The 21,461-nt window shown below is 33.0% G+C and overlaps 1 long non-coding RNA gene, 1 other non-coding gene and 2 pseudogenes across 3 annotated transcripts; all 4 read right to left on the minus strand.

Annotated features, from left to right (window-relative positions):
• Positions 1 to 4,578: 4,578 nt before the first annotated feature.
• On the minus strand, positions 4,579 to 10,684 carry LOC114307818 (uncharacterized). Its single transcript, XR_014332310.1, has 2 exons — positions 10,543 to 10,684; positions 4,579 to 4,884 (listed from the first exon to the last, which is right to left on the minus strand). It is a non-coding gene; the product is annotated as an uncharacterized LOC114307818 (long non-coding RNA).
• LOC114307893 (small nucleolar RNA R16) lies at positions 9,250 to 9,329 on the minus strand. Its single transcript, XR_003645276.1, has one exon. It is a non-coding gene; the product is annotated as a small nucleolar RNA R16 (small nucleolar RNA).
• A 4,811-nt stretch (positions 10,685 to 15,495) lies between the features above and the next one.
• LOC114307776 (phosphoribosylamine--glycine ligase pseudogene) lies at positions 15,496 to 16,451 on the minus strand (annotated as a pseudogene).
• Positions 16,452 to 16,684: 233 nt separating this feature from the next.
• LOC114307749 (phosphoribosylamine--glycine ligase, chloroplastic pseudogene) lies at positions 16,685 to 18,389 on the minus strand (annotated as a pseudogene). The gene is made up of 2 exons (XR_014333844.1): positions 17,867 to 18,389; positions 16,685 to 17,076 (listed from the first exon to the last, which is right to left on the minus strand). The product of XR_014333844.1 is annotated as a phosphoribosylamine--glycine ligase, chloroplastic pseudogene (transcript).
• Positions 18,390 to 21,461: the final 3,072 nt, after the last annotated feature.

Below are 21,461 nucleotides of genomic sequence, written 5' to 3' on the forward strand. Positions count from 1 at the left end.
GAAAACAAAAGTAAGTCCTCTGCATGAGGCGACCTTGGTTGACCTCACAAAACTTGGTTTCTCAACGCTCACTGAGGCTAGGGTTGGAAGTCCCGCTGCTCACCTACATACATATAAATACAGAATGAGCCAATGCCCAGTGAATAATCCCAGAGTAGAGAGGTTAATGAATGAATTTCATTCACAATGAGTCATACTTATAAATTAAACATTTGAACTACTATTCCCATTCACATACAGATTTGTAGATCACAACAAAGCAAAACGACCTCGGGTCCAATACATCATAGCCATATACACAACGACCTCGAGTCCAACTCAATATAAAACAAAACGACCTTAGGTCTATCTATACAAAACGACCTCGGGTCCAATACCCATTCATAGACCAACTTTAGGTCTAATGGATCCATGTACCAAGGACCACCGGTCCTCCATATCATATTACTAAACGACCTTAGGTCCACCATTCTTATATTCATAATTATGCGCATATGACCGTGATCACATCCATACTCATATTCAAAACGACCTTTGGTCCAATTTGTATATAAGATGACCTTTAATCTATCTTGTTAAGCATTCCAAACGGCCTTGGGCCTAATCCGTGTTCTCATCAAATATACCAAACAGCCTTAGGCCCAATCTGTGCCCTCGTCAAACATGCCAAACGGCCTTAGGCCCATTTCATACTCATATATCAATCACTTCACATACTTTATTACGAATTAAGCGAATAGAATACTCATTCATAGTACAAATTCATAGAGTTAGAAATTTACCACGTAGGTAACATTTAGAAAACAATGTATACATAAAAATATCTTTACTAAGATATTACTCACAGTATTCCGGTACTTGATTCGTCTTTGTGCTTGACCCTACATAATTCATAACACATTGGGTCATAATACAATTCATTCCGTTCTTTAATTTACTTAATGTTTTTCAGTCTTCTTCCATGCTCTTTAATTCATTTAGTGTACTCTATGCATGCCTAAGAGTGCTTAGAAGTGAAAAAGAATGGAAAACAAAACATAAAACGTCTTTTCAAAATTTCTAAAATAGGGCCCTCTGCTTGAGCGCAGCTTCTTTCGGGATTCAAAAATAAGGGTGGTCACTCGAGCGTAACTTCCATTGCTTGAGCGGTCTGCAAAAGTACTGGTTGTGTGAATTCCCGCTTGACGGTCGCCAGATTTGTAAGATTTTGTAAAACTTCTGAGAGCTCGATTTCCACGCTCGAGCGACACTTTTCTCGCTTAAGCAGACAGGTCGAATTCTGGGTTTTCCAGAACTCTATTTGAAGCTCAAACTCAACCCCAAGGGCTCCAAAACTTGCAATTTGATACCAAAGCATGGGAAAACATTGCCTAGTATGAAAACATGGGTAATTCGAATTCGATTGACCAAAAATCATGGTTCATGTCCCAAATTTCCCAAGCCATTTCAAATTCTTCAAAGGTCATGAAATCAAGCTCGTGAAATCAAGTTACATATCTTCATGAATTATGCATGCATATAATTTATTGACTCAAATTCCATTTCAAATGGTACAAATGATGTTCATACTCATGGAGCTTAACAAAACCATGCTTGCATGTATGATTTAGCAGTCAATTTCTCATATTTAACTTGTTACATGCTTGATTATGCAATTTCATAGAAATTCTCTACATGCATTGTCATATTGACTCCAAATTCATCATAATCAACTCAATTCTTGCTCTTGATTACATATTTTGCTTGAATTCACTCAATTATGAATTTAAATTCATGACGTTGAGTTCAATTACTCACCTAGGAGCTCCAATCTCCTAATTTCTAACTAGTTCTTGAGCCTAGCCTTCAAAATCCTCATGGTTTGAACAATTCTACAATTTTTCCTCTTCTTCTCTCACTAGAACCGGCCCTCTCTCTCTCTCTAGAGTGTATATCCAGAATTTTTGAGCTCACAAATGGTGAGTATAAGGGTAATTAGCTCTTTATATATGCTTGTCTTAAAATTTGACTATAGCTAAGTAATTGTGCTTAATTAATCAGTTCGATTTAATTATTTTGATCCAAATCGATTTCTAATTAAATTTTGTTGTAAGCTCTAAAAATCTTGCTAATCATAAAAACACAGTCAATTTTGCTTTCTGACGCCTCTACGGCCTTCAATTAAATTTTTTTATAGCAGAGAATCAAACAGATTTTCTTACGGTGAATAGATAGAAATTCAAAAAACACGTATAATCATATAAATAGCATTCAAAATCATGTTAAGCACACAGTCACAATCATAATTAAAATTAATTAACATAACACGGGATAGGATTATCACAGTTGTGGTCTAAAAAATAAACGGATCAATTGACCCATTAGTTGTTTAAGTAAAAATATTAAATATCATTATATATAAGGTGCCGTTTGGTAACACTTACGTTTTCAGTTTTTTGTTTATATTACAAAAATTTTAAAAACTCAAATAAAAACTTGTTTGGTAAAATTTTTGATTTATAAATCAATGATCTCAGTTTATAAATTTGGCCAAAAAATGAAAACACAAAAAAGGTGTTTCCGTTTTGAGTTTTGAGTTTTTTTTTTTTTACCACCCAACACTAGCCACCATTTTCCACCGCCATCTTCCGCCACCACCACCCACCGCCCACCCCCACCACCACCTGCCACCACCACTCACCACCCACCTGCCACCACCACCCACCACCCGCCACCACCACCTACCATCCACCCACCAACCATCAGCCACCAGCCACCCACTCGTCGCCACCACCACCATCACCACCCACCTGCCATCCACCCGCCACCACTCGTCACCCACCACTACCATCCACCGCCCGCCACCACCACCCGCCACCTACTTGCCAGCACCACTCACCACCTGCCTACCAGCACCATCCACCACCCACCACTCACCCGCCACCCAACTGCCACCACCACCCACCACCCACCACTACCACCACCATCCACTCGCTACCACCCACCACCCTCCATCGTCACCCACCTGTCCACCACCACTCGCCATCCGTCACCCACCTGCCACCACCACCCACTCGCTACCACACACCACCGTCACCCACCCACCCACCCACCATTACCACCCATCATCCACCACCACCCGCCATCCGCCACCCACCTGCCACCACTACCCGCCACCGCCACCGCCACCCACTCGCTACCAACCACCACCTGCCACCGTCACCCATCCACCTACCACCACCACCCGCCACCTACCCTCCACCACCACCCACTCACCCACCACCAGCCGCCACCCACCTACCACCACCACCCACTACCCGCCACCACCACCACCACCACCACCACCCACTCGCTACGACCCACTACCCGCCACGGTCACCCACCCGCCCACCACCACCACCCACCCGCCACCACCCACCACCACCAGCTACCCACCACCCACCGTCACCACTTTCCACCACCGTCTTTCGCCGCCACTTGCCACCACTTGCCATTTCTCACTCTTTTTTATATTTTTAAATTTTTTTAAACATTTTGTCAATTACCAAAATTTTCTAAAAATAAACAAAAACCAGTTTATAAAATTTTTGTAAATATAAACTGAAAACGTAAACGTTACCAAACACACTAAGGACACAGTCACAATCATAATTAAAATTAATTAACATAACACGGGATAAAATTATCACAGTTGTGGTCTAAAAAATAAACGGATCAATTGACCCATTAGTTGTTTAAGTAAAAATATTAAATATCATTATATATAAGTAATCTCATTATACATTCGTTGTTTGTTTTTTTTTGGAAGCAACATTGACTTTGCAGCCCCTATATTTTGGAGACAGACTATGGCTTTTTTATTTTTTAGGGTATTCAATTAGGAAATGGATTTTTTTCCAATCCATAATGTAGATTGGATGATTTTATTTGCGTCTTTAAGGCTTACCATAGGTGCCATTTCACGATAACCTAAATTGTTTATTTTATAAAGTTTTTTTTATATATATCCCCCATAAAAACAAAAACAAAACAAAAAAAATTATGATAAATTACACTCACCTCTCTTGATGTTTGAAAAAATACAATTAATCCCAAACTTTTGGTGTAAATACACTAACATCGCTTAATATTTTACATAACTATTAGTCATTTTTTTATCGATAATTCGTTAGTCATATATAAGGACAGGCGTCGCGTGTCATTTCATTTTCTTAGAGTTATCTCAAAACTAACTTCATATTATTGTGTCGTGCCATTTTTTGTCCGTGTCATGTTAAAAAAGTTTACCATTAACTAAAAATATCAAGGTGTATGCATTTTTTTTTTTAAAAAAAAATCATAAATTAAATTTAATGAAACTAATCTCTATTGAATAAAATTATTAATAAGAATATTTGATTTTAATTTAATTTATAAAAGCTATTATATATATATATATATATAGCTAGATTAACTCATATAGTGACAAAAAAGACACTATCTTGAAAAAAAATTTATAAAAAAAAAAAAAAAAAACCTTATATTAGTCTTGAAATTCTATTTTACATACATTTTAAAAACAAAAAGAACCCTAATTAGCGCAAAATGACACATACCTTCTTGTTCACATAATACTTTTCGTTCATATAACACAAACTTACAAAAGAAAAACACAGTTTAATCACAATATATACATTCATTTACATCCATACACAAGCGATTTGGGGTTAACATTACATGTATCTTGAAATGCTACTGTAAATATTGTCTTCCAAAAATGTACAGAAAAATGTAAGCACTCAACTTGTATTGATGATCTAACAGCACAGAAGTGGGCTTTGACAATAAGGCAAGTCTACAAGTTCAATTTCTTCATCCATTTCAAACTTCAATTCAACCGTCCCTCCCTTTCATACTTCGATTCAACTATAAATAAATAAAAACTTTGATTCAACAATCCTTTTGAAAATAAGTCCTAAAACAAAGTACACTCTTCAAATGGTGAATGCTGCACCTTACTAAACATACAACATCCTTAAAACCATATTTTTTAGGGTTAATTATACTGACTGTCCCTTAACTTCTTTTTTTTTATTGGCAAAAATCAATTATTAGTTGTTAAATTAAATTAGCATTTATGAAAGTTAGCCTCCTCCTTTGCAAAGCATTAAGTGCTTGCTTCCTAATTCAATTCTCCCTTAGAAAGAGTTGAACCGATAACCTCCCATTGAGACTAAACCGTTAACAAATATCACTTTAACCCATTCATCTATAAACTCATACATTTTAACCCTTTCAATTCAATTATCAAAATGTATCATTTTTACCCCTCTAAACCGCTCTTAAAAGGGATGTATTTATTTGTATGTATTTGTACATTTATATACAAGGTTTATAAATGTAAGGTCAATATGTACAGTACAGGTTTATTGATAAGGTAAAGTGATAGGGTCTTGGTGTAATTAACCCAATTTTAAAATATATTCATAGTAAATTACAGGAAGGCTCATAATCAAGCATACTCAAAAATCAGAGACAAAACACAGCACAAGCGTTACCTAAAATCAATGTTCACAAACAAAACACAGCACAAGCCTACTCAATAATCAGTGTACTATTTAATGATGACTAAACACCTGAGATCAGACGTGCAATCATATATATATATATATATATAACATAAGAACTTTAAAATAAGATCAGAAGTGCAATATAAAAAATTCACACTTCTCCACATATATAGAATATTAATCAGAAAGTATGACACTGTTGTACTGCAAAAACTCACACTTCACAAGTTTTCATTCCTTACTCCATACCCTACCACCACCCACCATGCATCACCGCCATCAGCCACCACTGCTGGAAACTGCCTCAGACAACAACCACAGGCCACCACTCTGGTTGGTCGCTTAGACATTGGAGAATAGATAACAGACATAATAAAATCACATATTTAATTTGGCGCGGTTTCTAAAAGAGGGAAAACAATTAGCACAATTATGCATCATCCAAATCATAGAATTGAAATAATTAAGTCCAATTCCAACTTTGCAATACTTCATCTTCTTAATCTAGTTTCTAAACAGGAAACAAATCTATATTACATTTTAAGGCATGATGAGAAATTCAATTATACATAATAATGACAACACATAAATAGGGCCGGCCCTGGATTAAGGCTGGTGAGGCCTGTGCCTAGGGCCCCAAAAATTAGTCCCAAAAATTAGTCTTACACTATATTAAAAACTTAAAATGATCCAATTCTATGTAATTAATTTAGGGCATTTTAAAGGAGCCTCAAAAAATCTATTAGGCCCAATTGATAAAAGACCCAATTAAAAAATATATATAAGTGTTAATTGTTAGTCTAATTAAAAAAATAAAATATAAAACATATGTATTAGTTGCTAGTCTAATTTTGTGTGGCCTATTTTTTTTTCTCTTTGTGGCCCAATTATGTATTTTTTAGTATTTTTTTAAAAAATATTTTACACAATTTTTATTTATTTATTTTGTAGATACATCTAATTTAGATACGCTTAAAAACTATAATATTTGTGTGTTTTTTTTTTTTTAAGTTACCAAATACAAAAAAATAAAAAAAAAATACGAATTGCAAACTCAGACAATTATTTTTAAAAACTCTAAACCAAAAATAGTATTTTTTTATTATTATTTATAAATATCTAAAAAGGTCCCGAAAAATTATTCCGCCTTAGGCCCCTGGAATCTCAGGGCCAGCCAAATGACTTTGAAAACCAAAGTAAAATCATGACTTATCAGGGCCGGCCCTGAGTTTCCAGGGGCCTAAGACGGAATAATTTTTCAGGGCCTTTTTAGATATTTATCAAAAAAAAAAAATTCACTATTTTTGGTTTAGAATTTTTAAGAATAATTGTCTAAGTTTGCAATTCGTATTTTTTTATATTTTTTTGTATTTGGTAACTTTTTTCAAAAAAAAAAAAACACAAATATTATACTTTTTAGGCATATCTAAATTAAATGTATCTATAAAACAAATGAATAAATAAAAATTGTGTAAAATATTTTTAAAAAAAATACTAAAAAATACACAATTGGGCCACAAAGAGAAAAAAAATAAGCCACACAAAATTAGGCTAGCAACTAATACATATACATATATTTTATATTTAATTTTTTTAATTAGACTAACAACTAACACTTACATATATTTTTTAATTGGGCCTTTTATCAATTGAGCCAAATATTTTTTGAAACCCTTTTAAAATGACCTAAATTAATTAAATAGAATTGGGTCATTTTAAGTTTTTAATATAGTGTAAAACTAATAAATTTGGGGCTTTTTTTTGGAGCTAATTTTTGGGACCTAAGCACATGTCTCACCAGTCTTAACCCAGGGCTGGCGCTCACAGACAACTCATATGTCCAGACATAATTTTAGCAATTTCATCATAGTAGCAAGCATATTAAGAAGTATACTAAAAAAAAACTTAAGCTTGAAGTCAAACAATGCAAGTATACTATAATAGCAATATAATGGCCCTGTTTGGTAGAGCTGTGGGAAAGTGCTTATAGCTTATGCCTAGCTTATGCCTAAACAGCTTATACTTTATAACTATGAACAAAAACTGATTTCTGACTTATAAATTAAGCATCTCCTGCCCCACTCAAAGAATAAGCTGATTTCTGACTTCCAAAAAGCTATAAGCTATAAGCTATAAGTTAAACCAAACACATCAAAATAACTTAAATTAAGCTGAAAGCTGAAATAAGCAGCTTTTAAGCTGCACCAAACAGGCACGGTATATCACAAAATCAATATCAAACACAAACAAAAAGTGTTCAAAACAATTTGGAAGCTTAAACCTACGAACTTGCACGTAAAATACAGCATAGTCCAGGATCTCAGAGGCATTCCAAAAGTGGAAATTTGCAGACATTCAACACGGCATCAGGTTCTGACCGCCCGTCTGCTTTTTCTCATCATTGAATAAAGTAAGGAAAAAAATTATTTTAGAAATGTTTCTGAAAATTTTTCTTCATTTGATTATTGTGTGATATTTTATTATATTGATTAGTGTGAGATATTTTATTATATTTGTAACAATAATACTAGAAATCATAAAAAAATATATATATATCATCAAATGATGTATGAAATTTTTTTATCATTTAATTAGTGTGTGGTGTTTTATTGTATCAGAAATGATAGAGACCCCATTTTTCCTTGAACCCCACAACCCCCACAGGCACATGTCAATGAGTGATAGGAAAAGAAAAAAAAAAAGAAAAAAAATTGACCAATCCCAATACATTGGGGTGGTGCGGTCAAGAAAAAAAATGTCTCAACCTTTTTCCTTGTCTACCCTTGGATTATAAATACAATAAAGGAAAAAGGTTGAGACCTACCACCCCAATGTATTGGGATTAACCAACTTTTTTATTTAGATTTTGTTTTTTGTTTTTGTTTTTGTTTTTTTTTCCTTCTATCACTCATCACTAACATGTAGCGATTGTGAAGGTCAAAAAAAAATGGGATCTCTATTATTTTTGGGGTGAACAATCTTTCAGGATCATTTTCATTATATTTTTTTTGATGATTCTAGCATTACTCTTACAGAAAGAATAATATTAGGTATCATGAAGAAATATCATGAAATGTTTCATGAAAATTTTTCATCCTTTGATCAGTGTGGTGTTTTATTATATTTGCGATCCAATAGTGGAGAATCTTTCAAGATCATCTTCATGATATTTTTTCCATGATCCTAGCATTACTCTTACAAAAAGAATAACAAGATCATAAAAAAAATATTATGAAATGTTTCATAAAAATTTTACATTTGATTAGTGTGGTGTTTTATTGTATTTGTAAAGGATAGAGAATCTTTCATGATTATCTTCATAATATTTTTCTTATGATCCTGGCATTACTCTTACAAGAAAGAATAATACTAAGAATCATGAAATGTTTCATGAAAATTTTTTATCCTTTGATTAGTATGCGATGTTTAACTATATTTGTAATCGAAGAGTATAGAATCTTTCATGATCATTTTCTATGATTTTTTTTTTCATAATTTCTAACATCCCTCTTACAGTATAGAAAACTTTGATACATTAAACTCATAAATTTTTACATCAAATTGATATTTATTTTTTTATCCTAACTAATTGGTTATTTTCCCAATAAATAATGCAAAAACTATTCCGCCATCATAATTCTTTAAAATAGAGAAATTAACACCCAAAAAGATTACGAAAAACAACCCATTCAACCTAGGTAACACATTGTATAGGAGAAGGGATGACATCAGATAACAAGCAGAGTTTGTAGTCTACATAAAACTCAGTGTAGGATAAGATTAATTACACCACATGCCTTCCCATCCTACAACTGGTGGTGAGCATGGTTTTGGTTTCATTTGGTTTAGGTGTAAACCAAAGACCAAACTACTATTTGAAACACGCTTCCAGGTGTAGAATGTTAACAACTTATGTTAACAATTGTTAATAGCATTTGAAAGAATGAATACATCATTCATCAAAGTTTATAAAATAATTCAAACTTTTTATTTTTCAAATTAGAGCATCTCTAACCGTGACTACCATTTTTATCTAATTTGATTAGATATTGGAGTAAAAGATTTGATTTGACATGTATTATTCTTTCATCAAATTTTCATGAAAATCATTTTAAAATTCCCTTCTCAACAGAGATTTTTCCGTTCATCAAATTTGATAAATAAAATTCATCTTCAATGCTATATCTTTTTAAATTTTCATCAAATTTGGACTTACTGAAATCTCAATTCAATGAAAAATTCTCTTAATCTGATAAACATTTGATGAAAAGATTAGAGATGATTTTTTAACACTATTTCATCAAATTTTAAATTTTATGAAGAAAAAAAAATAAACATGGGAGATGCTCTTAGAGCATTTCCAAAATGTGTTCTAACCATTTGGTCAAATATGGGCAATTTTTCACCAAATCAAAAATGAACCAAACTATTCACCAAATTCTCAACAATTATATTTTTACTAAAATTTGATGAAATTTTAAAAAGAGCAAAGATTCAAGATGTTTTCCTTCATAAAAAATGATTAAAACATGATTTTATATTTAGAAATTTTCAAGAAAAAAACAAATTAGAGTATTCCAAATCAAATCAAGCTTTTAACCAAATTTTATTCCTACAAATTTGATGAAAAAGGAGCTAAGAACACTACTATTCTTGAGCCCACATGAAAACCAGAAGTAATTAAAAGACGAATAAAACAAGAAAATAAAAAGCACTCCAACGTAAGACCACCCAATTACCCATTTGAACGCAAAGGCAAGGCAATAAAAGAAAGATATGCAATGGGCTGGCAAGCCAACCTTCTCACTTTCTGCATCTGTTTATATCTCCTTGTGCATTGCAACACAAGGACAGAGTAAACAAATTCAAACAATCAAAAATATATTGTACATTTAAAAGCTAATTGTGAGTATCATAATCTAATCGAATCGTCAAAAAAGAACAGATTATGAATATAATCGAACATATTAAGCAGTAGGCGAATATAAAAACTGAAATCAAGAGATCTACAAACCTATGAATCGAGAAGGTGAAAGGAAATCATCGCTTTCAATAAGATCGAGATTGGCAAAGCAATGAACAGAAAACAACGTTTAAATAAAGGGTTTTGGCGATTAGGGTTTCTCATCCTGATAAAGGCTGATGGAGTTCGGCCCACAGGCCCACATTTTTAGACTTTTTAAGTTCAGCCCATGGATAGGTCTCGCCTTCTTATAGATATCTGTGGAATTTGGGCGGGCTCAACAATTTAATTTGAAAATTTTGGGGCTTGAATAATATAATTTGAAATTGGATTCAGGCTTGGGTGGAGAAAATTGGCAATACATTCTCTATATAGTTTGGGTAATAGAAAATGTCCAAGATAATTGGATGTAGTATCACTCTTGTGAGGCTTGTATGACTCATTTTGAATTTTATTTTGATAATTTGAATCGTTAAATTTTAAAAAATATCGACAACAATATATCTGTAAAAAATAAAATTAATCGGATAACAATAACCGATTCATCAAATCACATCTTTATATAAAAAATGAATATGTATGTATCAAACTAAATACAAATGATATTTGATGAAAATATTATAGATATCCGATCAATTTGATTTCTTACAACAACATTGTTCTCGATATTTTCTAAATTTGAACAGTTCAGATTATTAAAATAGGACTCGAAAAGAGCCCCACGGACTGCACAACAATGTCACCGGATCTAAGATAATTTTTCTTCCTAGTTAAAATCCCTCAGTATTATTATTTTTGTAGCTTAGGTTTCTTTATCTAACCTTTTACATCGTTTAAGTGATTTCAAAATTTTAAAATTTAATAACTTTTTTATTACATCTCCAGTTTTTGTAAAATTTATATTTTAAAAATTTTATTGACAAAATTTTTCAAACAAGATTTATAAAAATTTCACTAACCTATCTTAGGTCAATGAAATTTCGTCAACTTTAAAAAATAAAATAAAATAAAATAAAATAAAATAAAGAGTTATATTAATCATGGATCTTGTTTTATAGAACTAGATGAAAAGATTTCAAAAATACAAATTTTATAAATAATAGAAATCTATATCAAAAGTTATAGAATTTTGAAATTTTTGAGTCAAAAAAAGTTATAGAATTTTGTACAATGGTGTTATATCTCTTTAATTTTGTTTATTTAATTTTACCTCCAATGATGTGGCACACTCTTATATGAAGTGGTTCCACACCCCTTTTCCTCTCATCTTTAACTTCCCTAGTTCCACATCATTAAATGTGGAATTAAGTGAATAAAATTAGGAGATAAATTATTATTCTATTTTGTATGTGCCAATCTAATTGAGATTAATAGACAATGATGTATTTATGCACCTTAGCTGTCATGACCCAAACCCGCCCCTATAGGTTTAGCATCGTAACCGGCTAGTAATCCTTGGATTGCCGAAGGCCTCTTAACAGTATAACATATAATTAGGGGTTGCGGAAGCTATATGTAAACATACATAATCTATTGAGCTGTGCTAACATATATGAGACAAAATTTTCAAAACAAACTTATATATATATAAATACACATGTGACGTCATAAATACAATAGTCTTGCGTCACCCATTTACACAGATAAAGTCAAAAGAGAACTTAGCCCGAGTACAGATAAACAGAACAAAACCAAATAAAGCCTTGACATGGACTTCTCAAAGGAACCTCCTCGGGAGGCGCGGTGGTTGACTGACAAAAGAGAATCTCAGGCCGTCAACTCTAGGCCTAGTCACGTGCCTGATCACCTACATACATAATATAAATAGTAAGTGGGAGCCCAGTGAATAATAACAGAGTAAAGGGTTTAAATGAACGATATCCATAACAAATTCAGAAATCAGAGTTCAAATAAAAAACAGATGTATGTCTATATTCTTGTTCAAACTTCATACGAAAATTAGAATTTATGCTTAATCATACATGGTACATCCATTAGCGTTATCTTGCTTGTTAGTTCCATAAGGAATCTCCGGTACCGGGAACTTGTAATATACTTGAGCCACGGTATTATTACCCCTGGACAAGAGCCATGAGACCACGGTATTATTACCCCAGGACAAGGGCCTTGCTTAAAAGGCACGGTATTGTTACCCTCGAGCGAGTATGCAAAAACAAAAGTGGCCACTGGAGTGCAGAATCTGTCGCTCGAGAGAAGAGGGCAAATTCTAGGATTTCCAGATTCACCTCCAAACTGCAAAACTCAAATTCAAAGTCTCAAAATGCAACTTTTGGCTCCCAAAACTTGAGAAAACATTAGTAAACTGATAAAACAAGGTGAATTCAAAATTATGTCACAAAATTAAGTCCAAAAGCTTTGTCAATTATTCAAAACTCAAACTTGAAATTGTGAAAACAAATCATTACATATCATGCATGTAAAGGTGCAAGTTCAAAACTTTCAAAATATGATCAAATTTTTCTTTGACTACAATAACCGTATTGTATTGTATTAAGACCTCGTTTGTCAATAAACTAAAATAACCAATAATAAAAAAATTATTATAAGTTATCACATCACTCTCTCTACTTTTTGCCAAAACAAACAAAATTTTATACATGAAACAAATCTTTCTCGCAGAGATTTTTGGCAGTGTCTAGATAAACAACAATTTTTTCATATATTCCTCAATACACAATTTGGTTCTTAAATGGGACAACCTCGATTCATTTCACACCGTAAATACTCGCAAAACACAAAAAAACACTATTGTCATGTTTTTGTGGAAAACTGTTTATGTGGAAGCACCCTCCAACCAATGTCTTGGCGATAGAACCCACCTTGCCACGTTACTTCCTCGACAGCTTGATAAGCTCCATCCCGGGCCTCTTGAAGGTCTATTCCCTTGGCAGTGACTCCAAGAACATGTCCTTCGGTGGCAATAAAGTTTCCATCTGAATCAAGTGCAGTACTGGCATGAAATATCTTAACAGCCGGAGCGGCCTACTGTTTCTTCAAGGTTTTGAATCACGCTTCCCTTCACATAGCTTCCAGGGTAGCCATTGCTTGCCATCACTACCACCATGGCAGAGCCCGAAGACCAGTTCAAAGACACTCCACTCAGTTCACCTTTACAAGCTACTAGTAAAACTTGTGCCAGATCAGATTCCAAACGAACCATTAATACCTGTGGATCATAAAAAGCAAACATTTACTGAAAAGGTTGGATTAATTTATGTTATTATGACCAATAAGAACATGCAGACTATTCTATTGAAGAGTAAATATGCCTATGCTACATGATGAACACAATGGAATTCTGTGTGCATTTTTTTTTTTTTAATGTAGACATGGTCACATGGATGCACCCAATAGACGACCGCTACATGAAGCCTCAAAATTACAGCTGCATATCGCTAACAGGCAATGGCATCATCATGCTTAAAATATCATTTTGAAAAACAGGAGAAACACCATGGATGGACAATAAGGGAGACCAGACCTATTTTTATTTGTTTCCCTCTTTACTGTTCAAAGAAGTTCTTCTTCATTCCATTTTCCCATGTCATTTGAAAAAAGTTAATCCTGTTAAAAGCACACCATCCTTGCCAACCCTTCTACACTAACCCTGTCCTAACAAAAGAAAGAAATAAAGAAGTCTATTATGCCTGGAAAATAGCAAAATGAGTAATAAATTAAAATCCACAATGACCACAGTCCACCTCAACATAATTTAGTGACGTGGGGTCAAATATACCATAACAATATCTATGCTTAACATAAAAACTGTCCATCAAATATACATGTCTACCAAAATATGGTCCATTCCATAGCCCCAAATGTTGTTCAATCATGATTCTCTTGAGGGTGATGGTAGTTTTCTTATTATAAAGGTAGTGGCAGGGATTTTATTGTTGAAGAGAAAGTGGTTAAAGGCAGTGGTAGGTCATTTTGTAAAGACTGAAAATAGTAAGAGAAGGAAAGGGAGGTGGTGGCGGCGATTGTTTTACTATGAACAAAATGTTGGAGTTGTTGGTGGTGTGGTTTTATTGTAAAGAGTGGGTGAAGTTGGTGGTAAGTAACTTGTAAATGGAAGAGCAGGTATAGGTGGAGGAAGAGGAGGAGGAGGTGGTGGTGGTGGTGGTGGTAATAGTAGTGGTAGTTACACCTCACAGAAAGAAAATGGGTGGTTGTGGTGGTTTTTTACTTTAGAGAGAGTGTTTTACAGAGAACACAAATTAAGTGGTTGGATTGCTATATTTAGTCAATGAGGATGGAATAATGCATTTATACAAGGGTAAAAAAGGTATTTTACTATATATTTAGTTGATATATTTGGTTTTGATCGTCACAATTGAAATTAGAGAGACCACATGTTCAGGGGTGAAGTTTAAGGGTGGTAAGTATAATTTACCCAAATTAAATGAAGAGAATTCAAGGAAATGTTCTTGAAGTTGGACGACAATCAAAGCAAACAATACTCACTCTTCCTATATGACCAACAAACACGGCCCAATAAACTATTAAGTGTATACATATATGAGAACTAAGACTTATGGGAAATAATGAATGCCAACTAATTGTCATGTCCCACCAAATTACCTAGACAAAATTGCCTACCATGAAGAAATCTCAAGGAAGGGAGGCTAATAGAATATTCTGGAAGCTCCTGGAAAACTTGAGAAAATATGAGAGCTTGGGAGCATGAAGATCAATGGAAGGATCCAGAACTTCCTAGTTCATTCCAACACTTGAGAGAACATGGAAAATTCTAGAACATCCTTGAGTATTCAAGACACTTAGACTTGTAAATATCTTGTATAGATATATTTCTATAGAATTCTAGAATATACTTGTAGCTTGTAAGAAAGGCTTCCAAGGGAAGCCTCTCCATGTATTTCCTAGTGGCTTCTAGAGAGTTCTAGGAAAGGCCAAGAGTGCCTATAAATAGTGGAGGAGCTCATTTGCTCCAAACCATCTAAGAATTGTAAAGCTTTTTCATAAGTGAATACAAAGCATTCTCTCAAACTCTCGTGTGTTCCTCTTACTTCTCTTTCCTATAAGTTTGTGAGTTAGGCTGACTTAGCATCATCAAGCAAACCTTGAGATTGTCTAAGTGCCACACGGATAGCTTGGAAATAACCAAAGCCGTGACATAATGCAGATTCAATCCTACACAAGTGTCAAACAAGTAGGCAACAGGTCATCAGCATTTTTTAAATCACAAAATTATTATAAATGGAATGTCAATTAGCTATAGACTAAAGTTTACTCACTTGGCACTCTAGATCTCCGAAGCGAACATTGTACTCTATTAGCTTAGGCAATCCGGACTTCTTTTCAATCATGAGTCCAGCATAGAGAACCCCAACAAATTTGCACCCCTCTTCAAGCATTCCTTTTACTGTAGGAAGAAATATAGATTCCATGACCAAAGACTCGAGTTCTTTTTTTAAGATAGGCGCTAGAGAGTATGCTCCCATTCCACCAGTATTAGGCCCCGTGTCACCATTTCCCACTCGTTTATGGTCCTAAGCAGATTCTAAAGAAATTGCATTCTCTCCATCGACCAGAGTAAAGAACGATGCCTCCTCACTCTGCAAAAACTCCTCAACAATGACTCGACAACCAGCAGATCCAAAAACACCATTTACAAGCATTGAGTCGACAGCTTCAAAAGCCTCCTCTAACGTCATAGCAACAATAACTCCTTTTCCAGCAGCCAATCCATCTGCCTTGACGACTATAGGTGCACTTTGCTCTTTTATGTACTTCTTTGCAGCAAATGGATCCGTAAAAGTTTGATACTGCACCAAATCAATCAAAGCAAATGTAAAAGAATTTTCCAGTCTATACAGACAAATCACAAAAATGTTGAAGTAAAATCCTTTATATTGTCAAAACAAAATGTTGCCACCTACAGCTGGCAACATGGGTGATTCAGTAGAGACCGGGATCATTTGTTACTATCCAATAATAATCAACCCTTTTTCCAATGTTAGATAGCAAAATTTCAACACCATACTAATAATGGATCATTTTTGTTGTCTATTTTCATATAAAATGAATAAAATTTTGGCATCCGCATACTAGACAAAGTAGTATGACTACTGAATGTAAATCATGCTTGATTAGATTTTTACAAGACAGACAAAGAAAGGAAGCAAACAATGTCTTCTATTTTGCTTTAAGATTAAAATGGGAGTGCAACCTTAGTAGTGGGAATTCCATATTTGTTACACAAATTCATCGTGAAATTCTTGGAACCTTCCAAAGCAGCTGCCTCTACTAAAGGGCCAAAAGTAGGAATTCCAACCTTCCCTAGGTCATTTGCAAGACCTGCAACAAGAGGAGCTTCTGGTCCGATCACAACCAATCCTACACCCCATTTTTCACAAAAGGAAATCACAACCAAGCTATCAGAGGTGTCAAGGTCGGAAATACAAGTGGCATCCCCTGAGCTGGAAATTCCAGCATTTCCTGGTGCACAAAAGACACCATCACAAGAGGGAGACCTCTTCAAGGAATAACAAAGTGCATGTTCCCTTCCCCCTCCACCAATGACCAACACAACCATCATTTCTTCTGCAAAAACCAGTTTTAAAGCGATGGATAAGTAAATGGCAAGACATGGCCAAGTAGCTAAGCCATCATTAGTAAATTGTGCACCCTTATTCTCAAAGAGAGAGAGAGAGAGAAGGAACACAATGCAGTTAATGGTAGATTGATTACTAATAGAAACAGTCACAAAGATAAACAAGAAATGGAAAGCATATATTATGTATACATACACAACTTTAGCACAACAGACGTTCTAATCTAATCTATTGTTTTCAAAAGATGCATCTTTTATCTAAGTTTTGTAACCAAAACTTACTTCTTATAATTTTAACAAACAACTTCAAAATTTTATCCATTGGGGATTTCATATTTTCACTAGTTTCCAAACTTCTTCATGCATTTCATATTTAACACACACACAAAAATAATAATAATAATAATAATAATAATAATAAATAAATAAATAAAAATTCTTGACCAAAATGCATTTTCTAGGGGAGTCAAATTCCAAGCCATAAATTCAAGAGTCCTTGACATTTTTCACTCAGCATCAACATAACTAATAAAACAGAAAAAATTACTCCATCACTAATAATAATAATAATAACCAACTCCAGCAAAAACATACTGACCCCCCAAAAAAACACTAATAACGCGGAGAAAATGGGTCTACATTAATATGTTTTGTTTGGTTTCTAACAAAATGAAGGGAAAATAGGGAACAATAAGCATAAACAATCCTTAAATAATCTATCTTAGTTATGTTTTGATTTTATTTACTTTGCTAGAGAGAATTGTTAGGGTTTGTTCTTACCAGGCATGCCGTTATCTGAAGAAATGCTGTTGAAGACAGTAGAGAAGCATTGCGAGCTGTTGAAGAGTTGAGAATCCCTAGGACCATGAAGATTCACAGAGCTCGAATTAAGTGGCTTCACATAGAAAAGTGATGATGAATTTCTGAAGTTGCAGCACCGGTGAATGCCCCTAAATGGCCTCGATGAACGGTGGTGATGACTGCCAAAAAATTTCACTGAAGTTCCAACATTATACGAAATGCAAGCCATAGTATTTGTTTGCCCATAAATTATTTGGTCAAAAGGCCTGGAAAAAAGAAAGTTTTTAAAAAATAAACCAGTGTAGTCTCACAGCAAGTACCGACTCTTTGTTATTTCTAAAGTTCTAAATAAAGATTGAAACTTGCAGTAACTACACCAAAAACATAAAACAAAATTACATCAATTCTACATAATTCATTCAACTAGCAATAGAAACAAAACCCCTAATTAATACATCAATCACACAACCCCTAATTTTTTCACCACATTACACACTTATGTTAAAACGATAGAAACAAAAGCCTAACTTCATAAACAAAACAATATATATTGCCTAATGCACGTCCAAAATACAGAAAAGAAAACAAATTTTCGTAATTGCATTGCATACAAGGAATCAAATTTCGTCATGAAAGTAGACACTTACACAGTTTTGGCCCTTGATCGATCAGTTCAGTTGTATCTTCTAATGACCCGCTTCTCCAGATCAGATACAGTTCTTAGATAGAAAGAGAAAGATGTGAAGATAGAGGAGGAACTCCAAACACACACACACAGAGAAACTCCAAGAGAGAAGATGTTGTAGGAGAGGAGCACCCGTGTACGGAGGAGGCGCCTCTGTCGAGGGCCGTGAGGGTTTCGAACATAAATCAGTTGGAAATTAACTTGTTTTTGGTTTTGAAAAACACTTTTCAGATTTTTTTTTTCTTATTTTTTTTGTTTTTATTAAACAAGGCTTGTGGGTTAAAAATCTTGTTGCAAATTTTTGAATGCCTATTGTTGAACATTCTATTCTATTTTCTTGTTTGTTTACTTGCAAATAGAGTAACTATCAAACAGAGTAAAAGGTTAATAATCTACTAAATTACTGTCAAATTGAGTAATATGTTAATCAAATTTCGTCATGAAAGTATACACTTACACAGTTTTGGCCCTTGATCGATCAATTTAGCTGTATCTTCTAATGACTCGCTTCTCCAGATTAGATACAGTTCTTAGATAGAAAGAGAAAGACGTGAAGATAGAAGAGGAACTCCAAGCACACACACAGAGAAACTCCAAGAGAGAAGATGTTGCAGGAGAGGAGCACCCGTGTACGAAAGAGGTGCCGCCGCCGCCAAGGGCCGTGAGGGTTTCGAACATAAATCAGTTGGAAATTAACTTGTTTTTGGTTTTGAAAAACACTTTTCAAATTTTTTTTTCCTTTTTTTTTGTTTTTATTAAACAAGACTTATGGGTTAAAAACCTTGTTGCAAATTTTCAAATGTCTATTGTTAAACATTCTATTCTATTTGTTTGTTTGTTTACTTGTAAATATAGTAACTATCAAACAGAGTAAAATGTTAATAATCTACTAAATTACTATCAAACAGAGTAATATGTTACTGTTACTGTTCACATCAATTTGAATGGTAATAATTTTTTTTTTTTTATAAAGAAGTTCATAGTCAACATGGATTTTAGTTGATAGATTTTGATGAAAAAATTCTAAAAATACTAATTTTATTACAAACTGACATCTACATAAAAAGTTATATTATATTAAAATTTAATATTTTAATAATAATCATATGTGTTGAAATTTTCAAGAAATTTTGTTTATACTGGTCTTTAATGCATTAAAGTTTAATTATGAGGAGGTTTTGACCAAATCTCTTAAAAGGCATGGGGTTGGGAGAAATTAATAAATACTGGGTTTTTTTTTTAAATCAAAAAACTAGAAAATTAGGATTGGGATATTGGAACTCCCACAAGACTTGTGAGTTAAAAATCTCATTTTCTGTATATAATAGATAGATAGATTTTTTTTAAATATTTTAAGTAATATTTTAAAATTTTAGATTCACTTAGTAGTTGTTTGGCATGTGCTAAAATAGCACATGTTATTTTAGCACATTATCTTATTTGAGTCATAATTATCTTATTTGGGTTACATCATTTCTTATTTGAGTCACATCAGCTCACTACAACATCACTTCAAACCCACCCTATATTTCACATGTTTTCATAAAAAGTCAAAAAGTATATTAATTTAGTACTTTCCAAACAACCCCTGATATAAATACACATAAAAAGTATAATTTTTTGAAAAAAAATCTTTTAAAAATTCACTAAATATCAAAAATACAAAAAAAAAATGAGAATTTAGTATATTTTTCATATTTTTTTTGTATTTATTAATTTTTTTAAATATTTTTTCACAATTTTTTTTTTTACTTTTTAGATATATCTAAATAAAGTGCATCTAAAAAAATTTAAAAAAAATTCTCAAAATTTTAAAAATATTCACTAAAAAAAACATGAAAAATAAAAAACTCAATTTTTAAAAAACTTAATCTAAAAAACTCAAACCAAATACACAGAATGAGATTTATGTTTATGGATTTGTCTGCAAATTCGGCATAACTGAGATTTATGTTTCACATGTGGGGATAATAACCTACCTATTATCTCATTTCTCCCTACTAAGGCCTTGTTTGGGAACAGGCTCTTTTAGTGATTTTTTAATTTTTTGACTAAAATATAATGTAAAAAAAACTAATATGTTTGGGATGACTTTTTGACTTTTTACAAAAAAAAAATGCAAAAAAATAGAGAGAAAATGAAATTTTTGACTTTTTGGTATAGGTTGTTGACTTTTTAATTTTTTTAGTGACTTTTTGACTTTTTAGCTAAAAAAGTCACTTGCTAAACGAGGTCTAAGGCCTCTTTTGTAATTAAATTAAAAGTCAGTTTTTTAATTTTTTTTATCACATTATTTTTCTATTTATATATATATATATATATTTTTAGAAAGTTAAAAGATTAACTTTTAACATACTTTTTTAAATGGCCTTAAAAAAAGGTTTCAATCTGTACAAGTACAAATTATCTGTATCGCTTGCCTATTCTGAAAAGTGTTTTTAAAAAACTAAAAATAAACAAAGTGAATGAGATTTACGTTTATAGATTTGTCTGCAAATTCGGCATAACTGAGATTTATGTTTCACATGTACGGATAATAACCTACCTATTATCTCATTTCTCCATTTTGTAATTAAATTAAAAATTGGTTTTTTTGATTTTTTTGTCACATTATTTTTCTATTTTTTTTTAAAAATTTAAAAGATTAACTTTTAACCTACTTTTTAAAAATGGGCCTTAAAAAAAAGTTCCAAGCTATACATATACAGATTATCTGTATCATTTATTTGTTATAGTTTTCTGATAAAATTAATTTTTTGCATTCATTGTGGAGCCTATGAGATAGACAATTCAGATTATCAATACGGGTCCGAACTAAAACCCATAAAAAGAGTATAAAGAAGTATGAAGGGGAACTTATCCCTCACATGTATGACTAAGGGTGCGTTT

The sequence above is a fragment of the Camellia sinensis genome, chromosome 6, assembly GCF_055761805.1.
Source record: "Camellia sinensis isolate YWXY chromosome 6, ASM5576180v1, whole genome shotgun sequence".
Classification (NCBI taxonomy): domain Eukaryota; kingdom Viridiplantae; phylum Streptophyta; class Magnoliopsida; order Ericales; family Theaceae; genus Camellia; species Camellia sinensis.